At 44.0% G+C, this 23,386-nt stretch overlaps 1 protein-coding gene and 1 long non-coding RNA gene across 2 annotated transcripts in view; both read right to left on the bottom strand.

Moving 5' to 3' along the window:
* The window catches only part of LOC134895350 (guanine nucleotide-binding protein G(q) subunit alpha), a 286,798-nt gene that overhangs the window by 133,020 nt on the left and 130,392 nt on the right, over positions 1-23,386 (bottom strand). The window lies entirely within an intron of this gene.
* Positions 15,661-16,587, bottom strand: LOC134895366 (uncharacterized). The gene is made up of 3 exons (XR_010171899.1): positions 16,491-16,587; positions 15,869-15,939; positions 15,661-15,782 (listed from the first exon to the last, which is right to left on the bottom strand). It is a non-coding gene; the product is annotated as an uncharacterized LOC134895366 (long non-coding RNA).

The following is a 23,386-nucleotide window of genomic DNA, read 5'->3' as shown; positions in this document are numbered from 1 at the left end:
CTGAGGTATTCCCCACCGGCTTGTTACCTTCGCGAACACCTCCGGGTGGAGGCCCTACTCTCCTGGATGGAGATCGTGTCTGCTGAGTTAGTCTGCTTCCCAGTTGTCTACTCCCGAAATGAAAATTGCCGACAGCGCCACTGCGTGCCTCTCTGCCCAGAGAAGATTTCTTGTTACCTCTGACATTGCAGCTCTGCTCTTCGTTCCACCCTGTTGGTTTATGTAGGACACCGCCGTTACATTGTCCGACTGAACCTGAATGGCTTGATCTTGAAGATGATGTGCAGCTTGTAGAAGGGCATTGTATATGACCCTTAGTTCCAGAATGTTTATTGGAAGGATGGCTTCCTGACTTGACCATTTTCCCTGGAAGTTCGGTAGATCATCCGTCGGTAGATCACGACAGACTTAACAGAAAATAACTGTAAGGAGCTTGCCGCTGCTACTTCTCCTCACAGTTCCTAGGGATGCAGTATGCGGGAGATGTAATGACGTTACCTGCGATGTGAGGAGCCTGGGCGCTAGTTGGATCCAGTTTGAGCCAGCTTGAGGTGGCGACGAGAAGCAGCCAGCGGGAGAGCATGCTGCGTGAAAGCGGGAGCCGTGACTACGGGGAGAGGGAGGACTGAAGCTAGGCAGCGTGACAACTTCTCAGGTAAGTTATGCAAGGGGGGGGGGGGGGGGTTCTTCACAAGGGGAGGGACGATCTGCAAAGGGGGGGGGGGATCTGCACAGAGCGTGGTATCTAAACAATTTTTTTTTATTTTTTTTACACATAAGGGGGGGATCTGCACAGAGGGGATTATTGTACAGGGGGCTATTATGCAGGGGACTGGAAGGGGGGGGGGTATCTGCACAAGGGGGAGGGGGGGGGATCTGCACAAAATGGGGTTATTTGATGTCATTCTTAATGCTATTTTTAAATGTGTGCATTATTATTGGTGCCGTTATTTGATGGCATCATTATTAATGCTATTTTTAAATGTGAGTATTATTATTGGTGTTATTTGACGCCGGTAGATCACCGGTAAGTAAGTAAACAAAAAGTAGATCCCAGGTCCAAAAAGACCAGCCACCCCTGCAGTATGGTATACAAACAAGAGCATCAGATGAAGTTTGAAGGCAATAGTGCCAGTCCCCTCCTTTCAGTGCTTTACAAAATGCAGATTAGAGCAAAACGTTCCAACAACAGTACTATTCTTTAATTCTGTTATTAACAGAAAACCCATTTGTCTGCCAATACAAGTTCCATACATCAGGGTTATAACTTGGTTCAAAATGTTTGATCAAATGCAAGAACTGTCAACAATCACTACCTTGAGACAAAAAGTAAATATATGGATACCAGAGTGCAGCCATTTCCAGACAAGAGGGTATGCACCAAGACTGGTAAATACCTACAGACAGCTCCCTTCTTATAACACTGCTAGAAATTAGGGCAATCTCCTTATTGGATTTCACAGGTACGCTTACTTTTAGAAGGCAGCTCTCCGTGCAAGCAAAGCACTGCCTGCAGCAGATACACCTACTGTCAACCCAAACAGTGGAGATCAAAGCCTAGTGGTATACTAGAAATAAGAACCCCACTGTAATAAGTCCAGATGGCAATAAGATGTTTGGAAAAGTTAAAAAACCCCTTACAATATTTGTATGTGTTTAAAGCAGTGCAAATATATGAATAGAATGAACCACAGAAGACAGTGGTTCCCAAACTGTGCGACTAGGCACTCTGTTGTACCGCGATACATATGCAGGGGGGCCTCGGGTTGGTGGTCCAGGAACAAAATAAATTATTTATGGTCAAAGTGAAAGGAAAAACCAGTGCAGGTGGCAGTCACTCATAAAACATGTGGACAATAAGAACCACAACTATGCTCATCACCTCCTGGGAGTGACAAGTAAGCACAATTTACTTAATTTAATATATATTTTTACATTTATCAATAAGAAATTATTGGACTAGAGGTGCCTTGTACAAATGTCGATACTCTAGGGAGCAGTGATTCAAGAAAATTTGGAAACCATTGACATAGGGTATTCTGCGGTCAGTAGGACAACAAAAGTATGCAACATTCCCAAAAACATTTTAACAGTTTAAAGAGAAAATCCAAAAGAGGTGTCTAACTATGCAATCAATAAACAGGGGATCTGGTCGGGGTCCCAGCTGTCAAGATACAGACACCCGAATCCCAACACTGATAATAATGCTGGCGCAAGCATTCCGAATAGGATCATAATACCAGCGCAAGCATTCCGAATAGGATCATAATGCAGGCGCCAGGATCATAATGCAGGCGCCAGCATCCCAACAGCCGGCATCCCGATCAATGACTGCTGGGATAGGGGTGTGGATGCTGGGAGTGTGTGCGTGTTTATGCAGGGGTGCGGGTGTTGGGGGGGGGGTGTTAGGCTGCGGGAAGGGTGAGTTTTGAGGGTTAGGTTTAGGCATCACCAGTGAGGGTTAGGCTGCAGTAAGGCAGCTTCCTTCCCGACCCCTGTCGGAATTCTAAACAACGGGATGCCGCGGTCGATATTCTGACCGCTGGCATCCCAGCCCCAACCCATAAATAGTTTACATCTCAAATTGCTTTAACACACATATATAATTTACTACATTACATATACACTGTATTCCATTAATATAAACAACTTTATGCAGTATTTGATCATTCACTGCCACATTTTGCTGTACTTCAATTTAATAATTAGACTGATCATTTTGACCACATCTATACACATTGTAATAAGCATTCCCCAGTATCCCCTATAGATACAAGAGAAATATATACAGGTTGAGTATCCCATATCCAAATATCCGAAATACGGAATATTCCGAAATACGGACTTTTTGGAGTGAGAGTGAGATAGTGAAACTTTTGTTTTTTGATGGCTCAATGTACACAAAGTTTGTTTAATACACAAAGTTATTAAAAATATTGTATTAAATGACCTTCAGGCTGTGTGTATAAGGTGTATAAAAAACATACATGAATTGTGTGAATGTACACACACTTTGTTTTATGCACAAAGTTATAAAATTTTTTTGCTAAAATGACCTTCAGGTTGTGTGTATAAGGTCTATATGAAACATAAATACATTCTGTGCTTAGACTTGGGTCCCATCACCATGATATCTCATTATGGTATACAATTATTCCAAAATACGGAAAAATCCCATATCCAAAATACCTCTGGTCCCAAGCATTTTGGATAAGGGATACTCAACCTGTATTTATGAATTGAAAACCTCATGTACAATACTTCTAATCTTACTGCACAGAACAAAGGATGGTCAATAGTGTCACTATATATCTCTGGCAGGAAACCAGCTGTTTAATTGCCATGTCTGTTACTGAACAGATAAAGAACACTTCCTTCAACAAAAAGACTGTACTACAGTAGAATTAATAGATATTTTTTAATTTTGCTCCAACAAATTACAAAATCTATCATCGGAAAGCTGACAACTGACCCCCAAAACTCATTTGCCATCAGTGTTATACAGCATATTCTTAAAAGGAGTAATGGAGAAAAAAAATTGTGTAAAAAGCAGGGTACAGAGGAGGAAGGGGGTGAGGGGTAGAAAGAGCGTAAATACTCCTTAATATACATGTTAATTAATTCAATTTTTACATGTTTTTTGGAGTACTGTATACGCTTTTTCCATATTCCTTCACATATCTGACATTGAAAGCACAGACCACATACATGCTGCAGTTACAGCAAGCAGCAGTTGTAGAGACAACTGCAGGACTAGTGTCTATACCAGTGGCTCCCAACCTTTTTTCTGTCCCGTACCCCTTGATTAGGCTTTTTCAATTTTTGAGTACCCCCTCGTCTCATAAATCCCCCCCATCCATCTGTCCTCGCAGCACACAGCTTGTGGCTCCTTTACATATAATGTGCATACTAGGGAGTGCTGCCTATGTATGTATGTATGTATGTATGTATGTATGTATGTATGTATGTATGTATGTTATTTATAGCAATGCAAATAAGTGCGGCACTGGGAGACTTGTAACTGAAGGTGAAGAAATCGTGTCCTTTATTGTGTCAACGTTTCGGGGACGCAGCCCCTTCGTCAGGATAACCACATAGTGCAAAATATTGTGCTTAAATACCATACAGTGTAGGAGGTACTCACCACTGCCACCCGCCACGCTGCCCGGATCCCGGTCTGGCGTCGCTCCGCTCAACCGGAAGTGACGCGGCTCCGGTCCGTGCGGCTAGCGCATTGGGGCTAGGGAAAGAGTAACCATAGTAACCGGTTACACAAACGACATATCACAACAACTCTACATAAAGTGCTATGTGCATCACATACATAAAAATAACAACATAGATCAGAACTGGGGTATTGCAGACTCGCCGCAACACCTCAGTAAAAATGCAAAATATGAAAAATATGCAAAATGAGTGCAAAACATCAAACAATACATGTGAATATAAATATGATAAAATAACTACACAGCACTGTCCAGCAATGCAACGCCCATAGTGGAGACATATAGGCAACTAAATGAGCCTGTGTGAGTACTGTAGTGCAAATGCACTCTCAGATCTCACGAACTAATGAGGGCACAATATTAACAATTTGCATAAGCCCTGCTGTTCCTAAGGCTTCTTCATGTTGAATGCCTGACTAGGGCTAGTCATTACAAAACAATGCCACAAAACTACCCTGCACAAACCTAGCATAGACACTTATGACAATAGAAATGGGTTATAGTATGACAGTGGGGGAAGAGCCTGTCAATGCTACAACACCCTGTTCTCGATTACTCATAGAAAGCATCTGTAACTAAGAGCCTCATTGAGACCCATGGGGGATTGGGTATTGAGGACATAAATCCATTTGGATTCAACCTGAAGCAGCCTCTTTGATCGGTCACCACCCCGCAATGTTTGCGGTACTTGGTCAATTATTTTGTAATGGAGGGTGGCCATTCCATGTTTTGCTTGCGCGAAGTGGCGTGCCACAGGCTGGTCACTGCCACCCGATTTAATGGCCTCACGTATGGCGTACCTATGCTGTGCCATTCTGGTCTTGAAGGCACAGTCGGTTTTGCCGACGTAGGCTAACCCACATGGGCAGGTTAGTAAGTAAATGACGAACTTTGAGTCACATGATAGAGGGTATCGGATGCTGTATTTTTTCCCTGTGTGTGGATGCAGGAAACTATCTCCCTGTACCATATACCCACAGGTTGTGCATCCACTACATTTAAAGCAGCCGTTTCTACGTTTAAGGACATTTTTAGGGTTACTTTTGTTGAACGAGGATATGTCAGTCTTGACGACAAAATCCCTAATGCTGCGCCCCCTAGAATAGCTGGGCAGTAATCTTGACTGGTAGGCTTCGCCCAAATCACGATCAGACGAGATAATGGGCCACAATTGCCTGGTACGCTTCGCTAACTGGGGGCTGCTGGTATTAAACTTGGTTACCCAGGGAAACCTTCCTTTAAGTTGTTTAGGTACGCTAGGTCTCAATAACTGCTGGCGTGTAGCTTTCAATGCTTTTTGTTTGGCTTGTTCTAACAATCCTACTGGATATCCTCTCTCTACAAATTTGTATAACATCTCACTCAATTGTTTATCTCTTGTTGATTGCTGACTGTTGATCCTACATACCCGTAGAAATTGCGAATACGGGAGGCCTGTAATGGTGGATCTGGGGTGGAAGCTATCAAACCTTAACAAATTGTTTCTATCTGTGGCCTTTGTATACAGTTCTGTATTAATTACGCCATTCGTCACTGTAATACACACATCCAGAAAGTTGATCTGCTTCTCACTACACACCATAGTAAATTTGATGGGACTGGATGTGGCGTTGTGTTGCTCAATAATATCAACTAAAAGATTTTCAGCACCCATCCAAAAGATGAGTACGTCATCTATATAGCGTTGGTAAAGACATAACCTTGAAGCAATAGCCACATTTTGTAAAAACAATTCCCTTTCCACTTCCCACATAAACGCATTGGCGAATGCCGGGGCCACAGCACTCCCCATGGCACAGCCAGTGCGCTGTATGTAGAAGTGGTTGTCAAACAAGAAATAGTTGTGGGTCAGCGTAAATTCTAGTAGGGACAGATAGAACTTAATATCTGGCCCTGTATATCTAGGGTTGTTTGTGAGTAGGTGTTCTACTGCTGATAAACCAGCCCCATGAGGAATACAAGTATATAAACTTGTTACATCAATAGATGCCAAGATGGTATTAATAGGTAGGACGCCTAATCCCTCAAGGGTACGCAAAAGTGTGGACGTATCCTTCAAGTGAGTAGTCGTAGCCTGTATGCATGGTTGCAAGTAGCAATCACAGTAAATAGAGATTGCCTCACACAAAGAGCCCCTGGCAGAAATAATAGGCCTGCCAGGGGGGTTCACTGCATCTTTATGGATTTTGGGGATCACATAAAAAATGGGAACCACAGGGAATTCAATACATAATGCCTTAGCTACGTCAGGGGTAATAATTGCGGCTTCTACTGCCGACTTCAACAAATCATCCAGTTCTTTCTTAAACGGGCCTGTAGGGTCCCTAGACAGTTTGGCATAAGTGGCATTATCAGCTAGTAACCGCAAACACTCCGCTTTATATTTAGGTGTATCCAAAACCACAATACCCCCTCCCTTATCAGCCTGACGTATGATGATGTCTTCCCTCTTACCAAGATTTACCAGGGCTTCAAATTCGTCTTTGGCTAGGTTGGGATGGCATTTGTTGTAATTAACTTGCTCAGTTGTCTCTAACATCCTGCCAAACGTTCTAATGGAGGCGTTTAAGGTATGTGGGTCAAATGTAGACTTAGTAAGCTTTCTCACCTGCGGTGGAAGAGAACAAGACGACGAAGAGTCCACAGAGAATTTCACCGCATTGTCCTTAGCAAAATATTCTTTAAGCTTCAACGACCCGATAAGCTTATACTGCTCAACTTTCTGAAGAAAAGGATCAGGTCGGGATGTAGGGATGAAGGACAGTCCTCTACTTAACACTTTAGTGTCCAGCGCTGAAATCCGCTCCGTGGAAAGGTCGAAGATCAATTGCGTCTTCCCTTCGGGGGTTTGGTGCCAGTATTGCCGCCCCTTCTGCCTCTTTGTCTGCCCCCCTCGCCTCGTTGGGGCACTTCTCGTCCGGCTATAATGGCTCGAGTACGAACCCCTAAAGGGATCTCCCTTCTGGCTTGTGGGGTCTCTTGTGCTCCTTCTTCTGTCTCACTGGGAGATGTACTGGAGTATTGAGGGCGTTGGAACCTGCGCCTGCTAAAAGGTGGCTGAGTACCACGGCTTTGCGTAGCTTGGTTCCCCAGCCAGGCATAAACTTTATGTTGATCGTAGTCCTGTTGGACCCGAACTCTCTTCTGTTTTTTAAACTTGATGAGGTTCGTTTTGTATGCCTCAATATCATCCGAAAGTTTACTCAGCCACTCCGGTGCCGGTACTTGATTAAGGTTGTGTTCGACTTCAAAGAGCTCAATTTTATTTCTAGTAGCAGTGAGCTCACGTGTAGACTCCTCTATGACCAGAAGTAACAAGTCCATGGAGCATTTATTAAGCACTGCTACCCACCTTTTACAGAAGTTCACATCGTACCGCCCGTACTGCTCCATGGACTTGTTACTTCTGGTCATAGAGGAGTCTACACGTGAGCTCACTGCTACTAGAAATAAAATTGAGCTCTTTGAAGTCGAACACAACCTTAATCAAGTACCGGCACCGGAGTGGCTGAGTAAACTTTCGGATGATATTGAGGCATACAAAACGAACCTCATCAAGTTTAAAAAACAGAAGAGAGTTCGGGTCCAACAGGACTACGATCAACATAAAGTTTATGCCTGGCTGGGGAACCAAGCTACGCAAAGCCGTGGTACTCAGCCACATTTTAGCAGGCGCAGGTTCCAACGCCCTCAATACTCCAGTACATCTCCCAGTGAGACAGAAGAAGGAGCACAAGAGACCCCACAAGCCAGAAGGGAGATCCCTTTAGGGGTTCGTACTCGAGCCATTATAGCCGGACGAGAAGTGCCCCAACGAGGCGAGGGGGGCAGACAAAGAGGCAGAAGGGGCGGCAATACTGGCACCAAACCCCCGAAGGGAAGACGCAATTGATCTTCGACCTTTCCACGGAGCGGATTTCAGCGCTGGACACTAAAGTGTTAAGTAGAGGACTGTCATTCATCCCTACATCCCGACCTGATCCTTTTCTTCAGAAAGTTGAGCAGTATAAGCTTATCAGGTCGTTGAAGCTTAAAGAATATTTTGCTAAGGACAATGCGGTGAAATTCTCTGTGGACTCTTCGTCTTCTTGTTCTCTTCCACCGCAGGTGAGAAAGCTTACTAAGTCTACATTTGACCCACATACCTTAAACGCCTCCATTAGAACGTTTGGCAGGATGTTAGAGACAACTGAGCAAGTTAATTACAACAAATGCCATCCCAACCTAGCCAAAGACGAATTTGAAGCCCTGGTAAATCTTGGTAAGAGGGAAGACATCATCATACGTCAGGCTGATAAGGGAGGGGGTATTGTGGTTTTGGATACACCTAAATATAAAGCTGAGTGTTTGCGGTTACTAGCTGATAATGCCACTTATGCCAAACTGTCTAGGGACCCTACAGGCCCGTTTAAGAAAGAACTGGATGATTTGTTGAAGTCGGCAGTAGAAGCCGCAATTCTTACCCCTGACGTAGCTAAGGCATTATGTATTGAATTCCCTGTGGTTCCCATTTTTTATGTGATCCCCAAAATCCATAAAGATGCAGTGAACCCCCCTGGCAGGCCTATTATTTCTGCCAGGGGCTCTTTGTGTGAGGCAATCTCTATTTACTGTGATTGCTACTTGCAACCATGCATACAGGCTACGACTACTCACTTGAAGGATACGTCCACACTTTTGCGTACCCTTGAGGGATTAGGCGTCCTACCTATTAATACCATCTTGGCATCTATTGATGTAACAAGTTTATATACTTGTATTCCTCATGGGGCTGGTTTATCAGCAGTAGAACACCTACTCACAAACAACCCTAGATATACAGGGCCAGATATTAAGTTCTATCTGTCCCTACTAGAATTTACGCTGACCCACAACTATTTCTTGTTTGACAACCACTTCTACATACAGCGCACTGGCTGTGCCATGGGGAGTGCTGTGGCCCCGGCATTCGCCAATGCGTTTATGTGGGAAGTGGAAAGGGAATTGTTTTTACAAGATGTGGCTATTGCTTCAAGGTTATGTCTTTACCAACACTATATAGATGACGTACTCATCTTTTGGATGGGTGCTGAAAATCTTTTAGTTGATATTATTGAGCAACACAACGCCACATCCAGTCCCATCAAATTTACTATGGTGTGTAGTGAGAAGCAGATCAACTTTCTGGATGTGTGTATTACAGTGACGAATGGCGTCATTAATACAGAACTGTATACAAAGGCCACAGATAGAAACAATTTGTTAAGGTTTGATAGCTTCCACCCCAGATCCACCATTACAGGCCTCCCGTATTCGCAATTTCTACGGGTATGTAGGATCAACAGTCAGCAATCAACAAGAGATAAACAATTGAGTGAGATGTTATACAAATTTGTAGAGAGAGGATATCCAGTAGGATTGTTAGAACAAGCCAAACAAAAAGCATTGAAAGCTACACGCCAGCAGTTATTGAGACCTAGCGTACCTAAACAACTTAAAGGAAGGTTTCCCTGGGTAACCAAGTTTAATACCAGCAGCCCCCAGTTAGCGAAGCGTACCAGGCAATTGTGGCCCATTATCTCGTCTGATCGTGATTTGGGCGAAGCCTACCAGTCAAGATTACTGCCCAGCTATTCTAGGGGGCACAGCATTAGGGATTTTGTCGTCAAGACTGACATATCCTCGTTCAACAAAAGTAACCCTAAAAATTTCCTTAAACGTAGAAACGGCTGCTTTAAATGTAGTGGATGCACAACCTGTGGGTATATGGTACAGGGAGATAGTTTCCTGCATCCACACACAGGGAAAAAATACAGCATCCGATACCCTCTATCATGTGACTCAAAGTTCGTCATTTACTTACTAACCTGCCCATGTGGGTTAGCCTACGTCGGCAAAACCGACTGTGCCTTCAAGACCAGAATGGCACAGCATAGGTACGCCATACGTGAGGCCATTAAATCGGGTGGCAGTGACCAGCCTGTAGCACGCCACTTCGCGCAAGCAAAACATGGAATGGCCACCCTCCGTTACAAAATAATTGACCAAGTACCGCAAACATTGCGGGGTGGTGACCGATCAAAGAGGCTGCTTCAGGTTGAATCCAAATGGATTTATGTCCTCAATACCCAATCCCCCATGGGTCTCAATGAGGCTCTTAGTTACAGATGCTTTCTATGAGTAATCGAGAACAGGGTGTTGTAGCATTGACAGGCTCTTCCCCCACTGTCATACTATAACCCATTTCTATTGTCATAAGTGTCTATGCTAGGTTTGTGCAGGGTAGTTTTGTGGCATTGTTTTGTAATGACTAGCCCTAGTCAGGCATTCAACATGAAGAAGCCTTAGGAACAGCAGGGCTTATGCAAATTGTTAATATTGTGCCCTCATTAGTTCGTGAGATCTGAGAGTGCATTTGCACTACAGTACTCACACAGGCTCATTTAGTTGCCTATATGTCTCCACTATGGGCGTTGCATTGCTGGACAGTGCTGTGTAGTTATTTTATCATATTTATATTCACATGTATTGTTTGATGTTTTGCACTCATTTTGCATATTTTTCATATTTTGCATTTTTACTGAGGTGTTGCGGCGAGTCTGCAATACCCCAGTTCTGATCTATGTTGTTATTTTTATGTATGTGATGCACATAGCACTTTATGTAGAGTTGTTGTGATATGTCGTTTGTGTAACCGGTTACTATGGTTACTCTTTCCCTAGCCCCAATGCGCTAGCCGCACGGACCGGAGCCGCGTCACTTCCGGTTGAGCGGAGCGACGCCAGACCGGGATCCGGGCAGCGTGGCGGGTGGCAGTGGTGAGTACCTCCTACACTGTATGGTATTTAAGCACAATATTTTGCACTATGTGGTTATCCTGACGAAGGGGCTGCGTCCCCGAAACGTTGACACAATAAAGGACACGATTTCTTCACCTTCAGTTACAAGTCTCCCAGTGCCGCACTTATTTGCATTGCTATCCATGGGATCCAGGACCCAGGAGGTGAGGGCACGGGAGCATTAACGTGACGCTGGGGAGCGTGAGGAGTGCCGGGTCGTCTGCAATATATATATATATATATATATATATATATATATATATATATATATATATACATACATACATACATACACACACACACACACACACAAATTTAAGACAAGACACAAATGTAAGAAAATTTAAGCCAAACACAAGACTCCATCCTAATGTGTCACCATACACATCAATAATGCACATATGAAAAAGAATTGGACAGATTCTTATAGTGGTGCAAATTAACAAGATATTTCTAATATTACCCGTTAGGGTCAAAAGTTCATCGATACTCTCGTGTTGTAGTCCATACGTAGATTCAATTCCAATGGTAGACATGTGGAGAAATCACAAATATATATATATATTATATATATATATATATATATATATATATATATTTTAGTGATGAGCGAATTCGGTTTTACTCGGTTCTCAAAACAGAATCTTATTGGCTATCCAAAACACGTGACATCCTTGAGCCAATAAGATGCCGTTTTGAGAACCAAGTAAAACCGAATCCGCTCATCACTAAAATATATATATATATATATATATATATATAGACACACACCAATGTTCAAAAAGAGTCCTTCATGGGAAACTTCAGTGTGCAACTTTCACCTGGGTTCCTCCTAGACCAATCTATTTGGGGTGTGAGGTGGCTTATTCGTACAGGTTCACCCTTTGTGTGAACGATAACATGCAGCTTACATGCGTGCTTACTTTCAAACACTCCAGACTACTCCCATAAAGGTTTCTTTTATCCTTGTATACTCCCAACTCATATGGTGCCAAGCATACACACTGAATATTCCTTATGGTCGGTGCTCACTTTAAGCTTACGTTCAAAAGATGCTGTTCTTTCACATAAAGGTTTCTTTCAGTAGATCGCTGTATCCTTCTCATTCATTCCTTAAATACGCTTTATGCTCGGTTCACATGGAGGGTTCATATTAACGCGTTGTCTCGGCCCTCTGCGCCACAGATACGGTGAGTCCCACTATCCTGTTTTAATTAATGCTTTTGTAGTTTTCCAGATATACAGATTTTTAGATCTTTATATCAGTGGTTGTCAGCATCACTGTATCTTTAGACAGATCTGATAATATGTGCTATTAGGATAGATCTGTCTCCCTGTAGTATTTGTATATGAGGATTTTTTTTTTTTACAATTTTTTTTTAACATATTGCTTTACAGTAATGACTATGCTTGGTTATATATATATGCCAGTAGTATGATGTTTTTCCATATTTGATGCTGTACTGAATATGATATTTAACATGGTAATATGCAGCTGTCGTTTTCCCCAGCCCTTTCATGTACACACTTCCCAGGTTTCCATTGTGATGGGTAGCGGTGATGCGCGCCGTATGCGCGGTGACGTCATCTTCGGGTGCCACGGCCGGATTGCCGGGACCAGGCACACCTGAACACATTTGGTGTGGGGATATAAGGTGAGCTGTTTATTTACTTGTTTGTATCCTGATGAAAATTCCAATGAATTGAAACGTATGTACGTGTGTGTGTGTGTGTGTGTGTGTGTATACATACACACACACACACACACACAGAAAAACAAATTTTTTGCGCAAATACTAGTCCTCCTTGCAAGTCCTTTTTTTGTGGAACAACAAGTACCAGCTTCAGTTGTTAAAAAGGTAGACCATCCACAATATCCAATGGATCCCAATTAGTCTCCTTCTGCACTCAGATTCTTAGAATTGGCTGCTCTCCTTACACACCAGTATCCGTATTGGTAATTGAATCTGCAATTCAGATGCACTATGGAGCATAGTGCATAACTGTATTTCAAACTGATTTATTAAAAAGATCCGACACACATAGGTTAGAAAACGTACCGTAAGTGGTGGTATAAGTCACCGTAAGTATATAACATATGTACAAAATAGAACGGGCTTCACCGCATCTGAAGGGTGCTTCCCCGCTGCACGATGAGTCTCACGCTGGGCCTCGCCCCTACCGGTTTCGAAGTGATGAAGTCCGCAGTGACGAAACCAGTAGGGGCGGTACGTTTTCTAACCTATGTGTGTCGGATATTTTTAATAAATCAGTTTGAAATACAGTTATGCACTATGAAGCGCTCCTCTTATTGATTGAATTGCAGATAGAGTGTATATATATATATATATATATATATATATATATATATATATATATATATATATATATATATATACATACACACACACACATACACATATATACACTGCTCAAAAAAATAAAGGGAACACTTAAATAACACATCCTAGATCTGAATGAATGAAATATTCTTATTAAATACTTTGTTCTTTACATAGTTGAATGTGCTGACAACAAAATCACACAAAAATTATCAATGGAAATCAAAATGTATTAACCCATGGAGGTCTGGATTTGGAGTCACACTCAAAATTAAAGTGGACAAACACACTACAGGCTGATCCAACTTTGATGTAATGTCCTTAAAACAAGTCAAAATGAGGCTCAGTAGTGTGTGTGGCGTCCACGTGCCTGTATGACCTCCCTACAACACCTGGGCATGCTCCTGATGAGGTGGTGGATAGTCTCCTGAGGGATCTCCTCCCGACCTGGACTAAAGCATCCGCCAACTCCTGGACAGTCTGTAGTGCAACGTGGAGTTGGTGGATGGAGCGAGACATGATGTACCAGATGTGTTCAATTGGATTCAGGTCTGGGGAACGGGTGGGCCAGTCCATAGCATCAATGCCTTCGTCTTGCAGGAACTGCTGACACACTCCAGCCACAGGAGGTCTAGCATTGTCTTTCATTAGGAGGAACTCGGGGCCAACCGCACCAGCATATGGCCTCACAAGGGGTCTGAGGATCTCATCTCGGTACCTAATGGCAGTCAGGCTACCTCTAGCGAGCACATGGAGGGCTGTGCGGCCCCCCAAAGAAATGCCACCCCACACCATTATTGACCCACTGCCAAACCGGTCAAGCTGGAGGATGTTGCAAGCAGCAGAACATTCTCCTTGGCGTCTCCAGACTCTGTCACGTCTGTCACATGTGCGCAGTGAGAACATGCTTTCATCTGTGAAGAGCACAGGGCGCCAGTGGCGAATATGCCAATCTTCGTGTTCTCTGGCAAATGCCAAACGTCCTGCATGGTGTTGGGCTGTAAGCACAACCCCCACCTGTGTACGTCGGGCCCTCATACCACCCTCATGGAGTTTGTTTCTGATCGTTTGAGTAGACACATGCACATTTGTGGCTTGCTGGAGGTCATTTTGCCGGGCTCTGGCAGTGCTCCTCCTGTTCCTCCTTGCACAAATGCAGAGGTAGCGGTCCTGCTGCTGGGTTGTTGGCCTCCTCCACGTCTCCTGATGTACTGGCCTGTCTCCTGGTAGCCCCTCCATGCTCTGGACACTACGCTGACAGACACAACAAACCTTCTTGCCACAGCTCGCATTGATGCGCCATCCTGGGTGAGCTGCACTACCTGAGCCACTTGTGTGGGTTGTAGACTCCGTCTCATGCTACCACTAGAGTGAAAGCACAGCCAGCTTTCAAAAGTGACCAAAACATCAGCCAGAAAGCATAGGAGCTGAGAAGTGGTCTGTGGTCACCACCTGCAGAACAACTCCTTTATTGGCTGTGTCTTGCTAATTGCCTATAATTCCCACCTGTTGTCTATTCCATTTGCACAACAGCATGTGAAATTGATTGTCAATCAGTGTTGCTTCCCAAGTGGACAGTTTGATTTCACAGAAGTGTGATTGACCTGGAGTTGCATTGTGTTGTTTAAGTGTTCCCTTTATTTTTTTATGTGTATGTATTTAATAAATATATATATATATATATATATATATATATATATATATATATATATATATATATATATATATATATATATATATATATATATACACACATACACACACACACAACAATAGGAGAATCAGCGCCAGGGGGTCGTATCAACACCCAATTTTTTAACCCTTGAATGGTTAACGATGTTTAAAACAAAGTAATAACATGTTCCAACATATAAAATTTATTAAAAGACATAATAACTTCAAAATCAATATTGATACAGAGGAGATGTGTTATTCCACACTTTAAGCAGTATGACTCTTAGCGTTGAATACAATTGTAGGTGATTGACAACAGTCTCCTCCTTCTCCTTATAGTTGGTTCGGAGATAACATCACAATACAGATAACCAAACGCGTTTCGTCTTATAAAAAAGACTTCATCAGGGGTACATCTATATTGCAGAAGGATTTATCAAAACTAAATACAATAAAAGATCTAGACTAGAATAATACATTCCATTAAAACATGAAAGGAACATGTAATTATACAAAATATGTCCGAGCAGACAGAAAGAGGGCAACAAAAAAAAAAAAAAAAAGGAAGAAAGAACATAATGATGGTGTCTTGGGTCATACCTCGAATGACTGGAACGTACAGTTGTTTATACGAACAGTAAAATACGATAAGACTCGTTCATACGTGCTTGGTGGGAAATCCCATATATCACCGGGGCTTTCTGGTATACAACCAGTTTGGCCTAATTAAGAAATATTGATCTGATCAAGTATGCTGGACTGTAACATTATACATTAAATAGGAAAATATCAGTGTCACCTCACGTACCTTATAGTGAGAAAACTTGTAAAAGAAAAATTCGGATACCCAGGTACAGAAAAATCACTTAGATAGGGAACCTGATGAATTCATATTAGGGCAAATAATTAATGAATGCATATCGTTATAAAATTGATTAATTAATGATGTTAATTCTAATAGCAGATGGTTAACACATCTTTTTGTGGAACCTCATCAAATTATAAGGCTGTCCCTATAACAGGGGTATTCCACATGAACAGAAAATTAGTGCCCCATCAGTATCTATATTGCTGCTAGGGGATACTATTATTACTAATGACCACTTTATATCAGGAATAAACAACTCTAACAAATCATACAAACAGAGCTGTGCTCTTAATTGTCAAAGTAAAAGTGCAAATCTGCAAAACCAGACACTAAGAGTACTGGGGTAAAATGTCACAGATAAACCTATGTGCACATGAGCACACAACAATAAGCTCTTCATTATCATATTTTAGGGAAGAAATATAAATCAGTGAATCTAACCACTGAGAACACTAGAATACAATGTTACAAAAAAACACATAAAATGTATAATAACACTTTAAACATTTAAACAGAACTTTGTTGAGAGTAGTGTCACATTATCCATAATAATGATTCTCACCTTTCTGTGAATCTGCAGCAGAAGCTCAGTACCTGTGTAATGGAACACTGAGCCAGGTACAAACCCTTATAAAGGGAAGGGATGATGATGTCATCTAGTACCCTAATATGATTGGTGCAGAGATAAAGACCTTAAACTGATTAATTATTAATGATACAAATTTACCAAATCCTAAACCATATTACACTCTTATGTGAATTAATGTGCTTCAACAATAAACACTATTAAACCAGCCTAATGCAAAAAAAACTTTTATTATTAAATAACCCACAATGAATAGCGTTGATTATGACAACCTGAGACCGACTTCGTTTGATTGACAGTCTATGTATCCATTCACTTTGTGTGAAGGGCGGGTACTGTGGCCAGTTTTTTTTTTTTTTTTTTTATATAAAACAACACTGCAGTGGGACCAAGTGTGCACTATCGTAATTTTTATTATGCGTTCCAACTACACAGCTATGGAACGTCTGACTAAGTCACATACAGTACCAATATAAGAGTTCACCTATATTTTAAAACAGGGGTGGGGAACCTTTTTTCTACCAAGGACCATTTGGATGTTTATAAAATCCTTCGGGGGCCATGCAAAAATTATCAAAGTAAAAATTATCCTACCTCCAGCAGATATGCCCCCAAGTAGTTATGCCTCAGTATATATGCCCCCAGTAGTTAAGCCCCAAGTCATTAGTTAGATATACCCCCAGTCAGTTGTTATGCCCCAGTAGATATGCCCCCAGTCACTTGTTATGCCCCTTTAGATATGCTCCCAGTTCATTGTTATGCCCCATTAGATATGCCCCCTAGTAGCGCTGCTTACACACACACATTAAAAGAAAACCACAATACTCACCAGCCCCGCTCCTGCTTCCAGACCATTGCCCTCTGCATGGCCGCCCGCTCCTCAGAACTATGGGAGAGACGTCATGACATCTCTCCCATAGCACCGCACATGCACACTTCCGGAGCCTGAAGCCGGAGCTCAGGAGTGAGCTCGTGCTTCCTGCTGCTGCTGAGGGGAAGAAGCCAGGCACCGGCTAGTAAAATCTCAGTGGGCGCCCAGCATCTCCCTCGGTTAGGTGAGCCAGGCCAGGCCGGATCCAGTGGCTTTGCGGGCCTTATACGGCACACGGGCCTGAGGTTCCCCACCCCTGTTTTAAAAGGTTAGAGGGGGGGGGGGGGGGGGGGGGGAGGGACTTAGTATATCAAAGTTGAATAAAGATGGTACACTCCTAAATGAATATATAAACAGCCATATCAGCTGTATATGGCTATCTGAAAACCTGTGATTTAATTCATACTATGTGTGAAGTGGTGAAATATTAGTCCACTACTAAATAAATTGTACACCTAATATGACCTTTACACTACCTATACTGTGTTACGTATAAAAAATCAGGATTTTGGTACTTACCGATAAATCCCTTTCTCCGATTCCACAGGGGCCACTGGAGTGTAGTTACAATGGGGAAATAGTAGGTAGTAATTGGGAGCTGGCACTTTAAAAATTCTCACACTGTGGCTAGCTCCTCCCCTACTATCTCCCCTCCAAGCCAGTCTACGTAAAACTGTGCCCGAGGAGAGCTGTAATAAACAAACCTTAAGGTAGAGGAGGTTAACGACGCCCTGTAAACCAGGAGAACACAAACTAAACCTGGAACAGAACCTGACAAAAACCAGGCTAGCCTGAACTCAACAAGCAGTCATATGGTGATCTGCAAACCGTTAAGCAAAAACCCAGGAGGAACAGCGCTGGGCGGGCGTCCAGTGGCCCCTGTGGAATCGGAGAAAGGGATTTATCGGTAAGTACCAAAATCCTGATTTCTCCTTCATCCACTAGGGGCCACTGGAGTGTAGTTACAATGGGGACGTCCCAGAGCTCCCAAAAACGGGTGGGAAAGCGCTGAGAGTCCTGTAAAAACTGCTCGGCCAAACGGTGATGAAGAGGCCGCAAAAGTGTCAAACTTGTAGAATTTGACAAAACGAATGTTGGTTCGACCAAGAAGCCGCCCGACAAAATATTCATGGAGACCCCACGGGCAGCCGCCCTCGAAGGTCTTACAATGCGCGTAAAGTGCGTTGAAATGGAAAACGGAGGCTCCCTAGTAACCGCCAAGAAGACTGTCTGATGGTCAGATGTATCCAACGGCCCAGCGTATGCTGGGACCCCGGCTATTTAGTACGGGAGCATCGTACAGAACAAAGAAGAAAAACACTTCATCGAATAGCCTGAGACCTCTGTAGAGAGAGTCGGCGAGCCCTGACAACATTCAGAGAGGATTGAAAAACACTAGTGTCAGATTTATATGAAAAAAATGGACATCCCCTCTGGAAGAAACGACCGCTGAGGCCGAAGCTCAGCCAGGGGAGTTGCCATAGAGTACTCCCTGAAAAAGAGGCCGAACTTACGGCCGCTAGGCTAATCTCATTTGGAAGAAAAACCGAAAAAGGCAGAGACCTAAAATTCCCGTCAGTGTGGTTTGAAGCGCAGCGGAGCAAAACCTCCCAGAGAAACCAAAGATGAATGGTAACTGAAAGAAGGGGAAAAACCCCTCTTATCCTTATTATGTCCCATAAAGTTTTCCAAAAGTGGCAAAAGCGAGAAGAGGTAACAGACTTCTGAAATCGGGGCCCAGTAGGCCTAACCGAACTAGGGAACTCCTCCCTTCTGAGGTCTCGTGAACAGTCACACGGTTAAACGAAACCAGTGTAAGATTGAACAAAGAGAAAAAAGGAGCCTGTTGAAGTAGACAGTCCAGTCGATGTAGGAGCCAAGGCTCCTCTAGTGACAACAGGCGTATCTGTATCTTCAAGTCATGCGTGGCCCAACCAGCGCCACCGAGAGGACTAGCATACATAATTCCCTCCTGTGTTACCGAACATGAGGTAGAAATAGAAAAGGAGGCAGGACAGAATAACCAGAAAACTCCCCGGAGCCCTGAGGGCCTCCTCGGCTACTACCGCCAGAGCTCACGTCCGAGAGTAATAAAGGGTTAAAGAGTCCGTCAGAACTCCCTGAGGTCGATCCGAAATCTCCGCCCACAGCGGACCAGCTGACAAAACTCCGGGGAATGTTCCCTCACCCGGGAGTCTGATCTGGTGGCTTGACCTGGAAAGAAGATTGTTGTCCCCCCGCTCAGAGAGGAATGGAGGCGACCACTCATTGCGTCGCCACTTGACTGAAGGAAGAGAGTACCTGGTGCCGAGGAAGGAAAAATCCTCTGACGGACCGTGTTGAGAAACGTCTATGCGGAGCATAAATTGGATCTGTGTCGAATCAGAAGCTCCTGGATCCTTCGGATATTCAGAAGCCACCTAATGTACAGAGTGGGATAGTAGCAGTAAATTGTCCCATTAGGGAACCAACGTCACCCACTGCCCTTGAAAAAGAGTTATTCTGTGATCTTCCTAAACACTGTGGGAGCGGAAGAGAGACCGAGAGGAAAGGACTGACAGTGAAAATGAGAATCCTGTAATGCGAATCTGAGAAAAGCCCGTCCAACGGAAATCAGTAAACAGGCATCTCTGAAGACAAGGGACACGTAAAACTCCCTTTCTTATTCAAACTAGCAATCACAGACTAAAAGGATTCTAAGGCCAGAATAGGCCTGTCCGAGCCAACTGGCTTCGGAACGTGAAAAGAAAACAAAGGCCTGAGAACTGTCCTGATTCAAATGATATGTGAAAAACAGGGATCAACACCCTTTGCGGTTAGAAGCCTATGGAGCGCAGCCTGCAGTATGACTCTCTTGTCATCGTAAATCGGCCGACCCATGCCGAGGGACTCCTGAGACGGTTGTAACCGCCCAAGCCTTCTCCCATCGACCTGCGCCTACCCTGGGACCCTCCAGGTGGTAGGAAAGTCTGTGTAATGGGTGTATAGGATGACATAAAATCAGACTGGACTGAGGATGTTGAACCTCTGCTTCAGCTTTTTACCCTGAGAACCCCTGGCGACGGAGATATCGCCCGTGTGGAGACGAAAGCCTGAAAGGGCACGGAAAAATCTAAAGGAAAGACCAGTAAAGGTCTGTCTTGGAGCTGGGGCAGTAGTAGGAGAAAGCAAAGTGGACTTACCTCCAATGGTTCAAGAAATCCCGCAGAAAGTTCCTTCCCCAGAACCATCTGCCCCGTAGGATTTCATGTTCACCTGTCACTGTCGCAGCCCCAGAGGTCGTCGGGTTAAGACAGCCCAAGCGAAGATGCAGGGTCCGAGTCTGCAGACGTGGAGACCTCCAAAGAACATAAAGCAGAATCGTGATTCTGACCTGTACCAAAGTATCAATTGATCCTGATGCGAAACATCCTGTAACCTAGAGGACAATTGTTTCCCAACCTACCTGTCCGGACACGGTAGAACCGCGCTGCCGTATATGTCGATGGATCCCTGAGCAAGGTTGCCTCAGGAAAACGGCGGCTTGATGGACCAGCGATACACTGTGGTGTATACCCTAGAGAGGTTTTGATACCATCTCCTGCCGTCTGCGGGGAAAGGATAGGAAAACAAACATTGTTTGATACCTGATATTGTGTATTCGGGTGTCTGTCGGCCGCCTACCGGAGCCTGCCCAGCTCATCCGAAACTGGACCAGTCGCTGTCATTTCGTCATTGGCGTGGAACCCTGATGGACCTGACGTGCCCGCCTTAAAAAATAATTATGGTCAACACATCGGCCACAACTTTAACATTGTCCCTGGCAGTTCCTTAACCTGCTGTATCAGACGAACTGCTGTATAATATACCTGGATATTCTGATACACTGGTTCAGACTCCACCGAAAACAGACATCATCAGTATCCTGGACATCTCTCGCCTCCTTCCAGAGAGGCCTTTCCACCGCCAATCCGTGTACCATGGAAGGTTAGCAAGGTTCTTTTTGAAACCTGGAGAAGGGAAATGACTTACAAGGTCTCTGTTAACAGTGACATTACCTGCATAATCTTAACTGTTCAAACAGATGCATCCTGCAGGTGCGTGGAGGGCTAAGCAGATGGCTTCACCTCGTACTTCACACCTAAGAGGGAATTCCTTGACTATCCCAGGTGAGACAAACGAAAAGAGAAAAAGGTGGGTTAAATAGACACCGCCCTATGTAAGGTCTGCACTATAACGTGTAGTGACCGACACGATTCAAATAAACTTTCTGGAGCAGCGGAGACCTGAACCAGTAACGCTGCACTGTAGGACAGGAGTCTTAGCCATAGGAGCTTCCCTTAACGTTTTTTTTCTTTTTTCTTTTTTTAATCGAGATTGAAAACCTTGGTGTTCAGATACCCGTTACTAGCGTACTGAGTCGCAGCGCTATCTGTCTGATGCCATCACACATTCCCCAAATTACAAATAGCATTAGTAACTAGTGACACCAAGGAATAATAAAGGTAAGGCAACCCCCTGTCCTAATTTAGGTGCACCAGATGTTTCTCGGAGGTTCCGCTGGCTTTTCAAAATGGTGGCCAGCCTGCGAGAAAAGATGGGTGAAAATAAGAATTTACTTACCGATAATTCTATTTCTCGTAGTCCGTAGTGGATGCTGGGGACTCCGTCAGGACCATGGGGAATAGCGGCTCCGCAGGAGACAGGGCACAAAAATAAAGCTTTAGGATTAGGTGGTGTGTACTGGCTCCTCCCCCTATGACCCTCCTCCAAGCCTCAGTTAGGATACTGTGCCCGGACGAGCGTACACAATAAGGAAGGATTTTGAATCCCGGGTAAGACTCATACCAGCCACACCAATCACACCGTATAACTTGTGATCTGAACCCAGTTAACAGTATGACAAACGTAGGAGCCTCTGAACAGACGGCTTACAACAATAACAACCCGAATTTGTTTGTAACAATAACTATGTACAAGTATTGCAGACAATCCGCACTTGGGATGGGCGCCCAGCATCCACTACGGACTACGAGAAATAGAATTATCGGTAAGTAAATTCTTATTTTCTCTAACGTCCTAAGTGGATGCTGGGGACTCCGTCAGGACCATGGGGATTATACCAAAGCTCCCAAACGGGCGGGAGAGTGCGGATGACTCTGCAGCACCGAATGAGAGAACTCAAGGTCCTCCTCAGCCAGGGTATCAAATTTGTAGAATTTTGCAAACGTGTTTGCCCCTGACCAAGTAGCAGCTCGGCAGAGTTGTAATGCCGAGACCCCCCGGGCAGCCGCCCAGGATGAGCCCACTTTCCTTGTGGAATGGGCCTTGACAGATTTAGGTTGTGGCAAGCCTGCCACAGAATGTGCAAGTTGAATTGTGCTACAAATCCAACGAGCAATCGTCTGCTTAGAAGCAGGAGCACCCATCTTGTTGGGTGCATACAATATAAACAGTGAGTCAGACTTTCTGACTCCCGCCGTTCTTGAAATATATATTTTCAATGCCCGGACCACGTCCAACAACTTGGAATCCTCCAAATCGTTAGTAGCCGCAGGCACCACAATAGGCTGGTTCAGGTGAAACGCTGACACCACCTTAGGCAGAAAATGAGGACGCGTCCGCAGTTCTGCCCTGTCCGTATGGAAAATCAGATATGGGCTCTTATATGATAAAGCCGCCAATTCTGATACTCTCCTGGCTGAAGCCAGGGCCAGTAGCATGGTTACTTTCCATGTAAGATACTTCAACTCCACCGATTTGAGCGGCTCAAACCAATGGGATTTGAGAAAATCCAAGACTACATTAAGATCCCACGGTGCCACTGGGGGCACAACCGGGGGCTGTATATGTAGTACTCCTTTTACAAAAGTCTGTACTTCAGGAACTGAAGCCAATTCTTTCTGGAAGAAAATCGACAGGGCCGAAATTTGAACCTTAATGGACCCCAATTTGAGGCCCATAGACAATCCTGTTTGCAGGAAATGTAGGAATCGACCCAGTTGAAATTCCTCCGTGGGGG

This window comes from Pseudophryne corroboree, chromosome 1 (genome assembly GCF_028390025.1).
Source record: "Pseudophryne corroboree isolate aPseCor3 chromosome 1, aPseCor3.hap2, whole genome shotgun sequence".
NCBI lineage: Eukaryota > Metazoa > Chordata > Amphibia > Anura > Myobatrachidae > Pseudophryne > Pseudophryne corroboree.
Note: the sequence above shows the minus strand (reverse complement) of the source record. Positions and strands in the feature narration are given on the sequence as shown.